At 44.1% G+C, this 4,508-nt stretch overlaps 1 non-coding gene across 1 annotated transcript; it reads right to left on the bottom strand.

The window, feature by feature from the left end:
• Positions 1 to 2,882: 2,882 nt before the first annotated feature.
• Trnat-ugu (transfer RNA threonine (anticodon UGU)) lies at positions 2,883 to 2,957 on the bottom strand. Its single transcript has one exon. It is a non-coding gene; the product is annotated as a tRNA-Thr (tRNA).
• Positions 2,958 to 4,508: the final 1,551 nt, after the last annotated feature.

The raw sequence follows: 4,508 nt of genomic DNA on the forward strand, positions 1-4,508 counted from the left end.
TTACCTCACAAAAATCTTCGTTACTCAAGCTACTGCAATACAGCGAGCGCCACTACTGCCAGCTAAATAAAAGATTCAAACTACAGAGGGCACTAACTACTGATAGGCATAGTTAGCAATTGAAAGATGTTAATCGAGAACAAACAATGTATTTACCTTAACATCATAATATATATAGTAGTTCATGACATCCAGTCTTACAAATTTCAAAACTCCGCCATCTCTCTCCCCACATCCACCACTGCTGGCGGCTCACCTCCAACTGCGCAACGCTACGCGCTGTTCACATCCAGCTGCCGCTGCCCAACACTACAATGGCAGACAACAATGCAAACTAGCCACAGACTGCACACAGCACAGCCAGTGATTTTCATACAGAACGCTATGTAACGTTGCCAATAAGAAAACATAAACAGCCTACTTACAGTGTATGTCTGCATGTGATTACGCTCTTTGACTGTTAATCAAGCAACAGCTTCGCACGTGGCGCCACAGAGGGGTTGTGCAGCGAGTTTCGAGCCTTTTACAGATGTACTGGGATCGCTTTGTGGAATCTTGGACTGGTTTTCAAGAGGCGATGTTCCAGCTGTCAAATGGTACACCATCTCCACTCCGAATGGACAAGATGAGTCAGCGCCGTCGTAGCAGAGCATGGCCGAGTGCACGACGTCGGCGTCAGGGTCTGCATTAGCCTGTGGATAGGAGGCGAAGTGGACAGCTGTACATCTGGCGAAGGAATTTCCGCGACGCAGGCTCCGGCCAGAGCAAGACTGGTGCTCCAGAGGCCTCTTGGGACAGTCGCTGTTCAACCGAAAGAACTGAGCTTGATCAGCACGTTTCAAAACATTGCCTGTTGGCGTGAGCTTTCACAGCAAAGCTGACTTATACATATTATCCAATTTGTTCAGTGTTATTTTCTGAATCTTCTTCCCTAGTGAGTTACTGTCAGTTTCTACTTGGTGTTTGTTACTGTTTCCGACGGACTTGAAAAGAGTGGGTTACGTATGGTTTCATTTTAAACGGTTTCACCGTTAATTTGTTCTTGTGATTGTGGGTCGGAATTAAAAGTTTGGTCCGAAGGTTTAATTGTTCATCTATTAGTCTATGTCCTGTGGGTGGATCACGAGAATAGTTTTGCGCGGTTCAGCTGGTTTACTCTTGCTTAGTGACAAATTTTCAGTTTCTCACATGGGGAGACTCACATTCAGAGAGTTACGGACACATCCCCAAAAGGTTGTATGGAGAGGAGGTAAGCAAAGCAGCCGGCCGCGGTGACCGAGCGGCTCTAGGCGCTTCAGTTAGGAACCACGCTGCTGCTACGGTCGCAGGTTCGAATCCTGCCTCGGGCATGGTTCTGTGTGATGTTCTTAGGTTAGTTGGGTTTAATTAGTTCTAAGTCTAGGGGACTGGTGACCCCAGATGTTAAGTCCCAAAGTGCTTAGAGCCATTTCAACCATTTTTTAAGCAAAGCAGTCAGATTGGCACGATGTAAGATCTTTCAGGAAGCAGTAGATGCAGCTGTTGGCTTCTTGAAAACATTAAGGCGGCCAAATGATATGCGAAGGCAAAGCGTCGTAAATTCAACACAGATGTAGAATTTACAGATGTGAGAAGCCTGGTCACAAGAGAAAGACTGTAAACAGAAACGTATCTACTACAATTGCGGGATAGAGGGTCACGTATCGAGAGATTTAAGGAAAACAGCAGAAAACTTGATTGGATGTCGAATTTTTTTCGGTTTATGGTCTAACAAGTGGATATTATTCTCTATAAATTTGGATTAATGCCCCAATTATCTTTTAGCATCTGATGGATCCAATTTTGCGCGGGCTCACACTAACGCAAGTTCCTGTATACATCGACGATATAATAGTTTTCAGAGAAAACATGAAGCAGCAAACTGATTGAGTTGAAGCAGCTTTCGGGTGTACAAGAACTGCAAATCTCTCTTTATCAACAGATAAACGTCATGTTGCAGAAAGTCAGGTAGCTACCTTGGACATATTATAAACAGTGAAGGTGTGCGCCATCATCAAAAGTTAACTGAAGCTGTCAAGAGTTTTCCCGGACCACGGAACTGCAGTCACTCTTGGGATAAGCAATCTTGTACAGACGTTTCTTGACCGATTATACACGTATAACCTGTCAAATGATGCAGCTACTTAAAAAGGGAACAACATTTAACTCGTCAACAGAAAGGAAAAAGGCGATCGAAGAACATAAACCGGCTCCAACCACACCACCAATGTTAGCCTATCCAGATTTCAGTAAGCCCTTCACTCAGCTGATTCAAATTTTGCTGCTGGCGCTATTTTGTCTGAAGAAATTTCCGGCCATGAACACACGATATCATTTGCTTCCAGACAAATAAACAACGCAGAATGTAGTTGTACTATCACAGGAAAGTAGCTTGGTCCTTTGGTTTCTGGTATAGTAACAGGCGTTTCTTGACAGGAAGACAATTTACAGTGATTACAGATCATGTCACAGTGAAACGGTTATTGAGCATAAAGGGCCCAAATTCCAGACAAATAAGGTGGGCGTTAAGACTTAGTTCTTGTTTAAGGTTATTCACCGACCTGGTAAGCAACGTGAGATGCTGACGCGATGAGCCAAAAGGGTCGTGTTTCCATTATAATACGTCTCGAAGAATAGTTAATAGCAGCCCAAGAGGTGCATCCACAAAGAAAAATATGGAAAAATGATCAACGTTTTATCCAAACAGAGTTCTTTACAAAATCAGTAGTAAAGAAAACCATCTAGTTATTCCAGAAATCATGCTGGAACGACATGATTCTTTATTACGAAATTAGAATTATATATTAATAACTTCAGCTGCTGACGGGCTTTGATATATATCAACGGGGACAGGTGAAAGTGTGTGCCCCGACCGGGACTCGAACCCGGGATCTCCTGCTTACATGGCAGACGCTCTATCCATCTGAGCGACCGAGCGCAGAGAGGATAGTGAGACTGCAGGGACTATCCCACGCACGCCTCCCGCGAGACCCACAGTCTCACCTTACATGTCCACACACTACGAATGTAGTGTCCCTACTCATCACACTCATTACTCGTGGAAGACATTCTTACCAAGTCCCGTAAAAGTTCACAGAAGAGGAAGGTCATGGCCGGTATTGCCAGAACTATATACTTATATGGATATGGTGTCTGTTCTTTCGGACTTGTCCGTAACAGATGGAATAATTTGGAAAAAACAAAAAACCGTTACAGGAACTGCCAAAGACTAGTGAACCATTTGACCCAGTAGGATTGTGTGTTGCTGAGCTGTTACTAAAGGCAGGAATAAATACGAATTGAGCATGATGGATTATTTCTCCAGATATTTTTCATGATACCAATCCTTTACCAGAGTGCTAAGGCAGTAGCTACTTTTTTTTTTTTTTAACTCATTCGATTCTGAAGTGGACTCGCATTCGGGAGGGCGACGGTTCAATCCCGCGTCCGGCCATCCTGATTTAGGTTTTCCGTGATTTCCCTAGATCGCTTCAGGCAAAAGCCGGGATGGTTCCTTCGAAAGGGCACGGCCGATTTCTTTCCCCATCCTTCCCTAATCCGAGCTTGTGCTCCGTATCTATATGACCTCGTTGTCCACGGGACGCTAAACACTAATCTCCTCCTTCCGGATTCTGAAGTTTGAATCAGCATTAAGTAACGAATTCTATGAATGAATTATTTAAACAGGCTTGTAAGCTGATGCAAATAACGCAGCTAAGAAAGAGCCAACACACCTGAAGGAAATTGCTGAATCGAGCGAGTCCACAGAACAATCATTAAGACTGTTAGCCACTAACTTAGCAGCAAGTATGTGTAAACCCCCATGGTGTCTGCAACATACAGCGTGTGTATATGTGGTTGCCTAATGTCATCTCCGCAATGGGATTCTCACGCTTAGAAATGATTAAGATGACTCTGTCATTGACGACCGTGCTACGGATTTCCATAAAACGAAGTATCACGTTATGGTTTAACTTTAGTTTAGCACATCAAACCAACAATTCCTATACGGAGTTACTGGAACGAATCACAACGTGGGTACCGTAAATTACACTACTGGCCATTAAAATTGCTACACCAATAAGAAATGCAGATGATAAACGGGTATTCATTCGACAAATATATTATACTAGAATTGATTTTCACGCAATTTCGGTGCATAGATCCTAAGAAATCAGTACCCAGAAAAACCACCTCTGGCAGTAATAACGGCCGTGATACGCCTGGGCATTGAGCCAAACAGAGCTTGGATGGCGTGTACAGGTACAGCTGCCCATGCAGCTTCAACACGATACCACAGTTCATCAAGAGTAATGACTGGCGTATTGTGACGAGCCAGTTGCTCGGCCACCATTGAGCAGACGTTTTCAATTGGTGAGAGATCTTGAGAATGTGCTGACCAGGGCAGCAGTCGAACATTTTCTGTATCCAGAAAGGCCCGTACAGGACCTGCAACATGCGGTCCTGCATTACCCTGCTGAAATGTAGGG

Source organism: Schistocerca cancellata, chromosome 3 (genome assembly GCF_023864275.1).
Source record: "Schistocerca cancellata isolate TAMUIC-IGC-003103 chromosome 3, iqSchCanc2.1, whole genome shotgun sequence".
Taxonomy (NCBI): Eukaryota; Metazoa; Arthropoda; class Insecta; order Orthoptera; family Acrididae; genus Schistocerca; species Schistocerca cancellata.